Raw genomic sequence first — 646 nt, forward strand, 5'->3', positions numbered from 1 at the left:
AACCCAAAGACGGGCCTACAGACTGAAATTGGAAGCAAGCAAGGCGAATGCTGGGTAGATATTTCCAGGCCTCCAAGGCTGAAGGTAAGCCTCTCCTCTCACTGAGTTTGCCTGTTGGATTAGGTGCCAGGATTGTAGGTGGCAAATGAGGTGGGAATGGCTCTAAGTGTACACACTCAGGCCCTCTCTTTAGGCCATCAGGCTAGTATCTTACCAAATGAGCTATCTGCAAATTATTAGCTCACCCACAATACCTCTTGTTCTGCAGAGCTCTACCTAAACTCTCTTACTCTGAGGCGGCAAGATAGAATTAAGAGCACATAGTTTTCTTTTTCCCACTTACCACAGTTTTAGTGAATTAATAAATTTGTAGTATTCACCATCTATATCACCCTTAATATATAGGTTCTGTGACATCAGAGACCATTCTGCCTGATTCTTTTCCATGTCCACAGTGTCTGGCACATAAATAGTACTAAGTCCTTATTGAATAAATGGAGGAACGGGAAGGTGGTTTGAAACATAGCTGAGGGGCAGGGTTGGTGGGTGGAGACACATTTGCTGATCTTATCTGAATACATATGCATTTGACTATATATACACATGTACACACACACGTACACACATACATACACATACACACACA

The sequence above is a fragment of the Hipposideros armiger genome, unplaced genomic scaffold (assembly GCF_001890085.2).
Source record: "Hipposideros armiger isolate ML-2016 unplaced genomic scaffold, ASM189008v1 scaffold_90, whole genome shotgun sequence".
Taxonomy (NCBI): domain Eukaryota; kingdom Metazoa; phylum Chordata; class Mammalia; order Chiroptera; family Hipposideridae; genus Hipposideros; species Hipposideros armiger.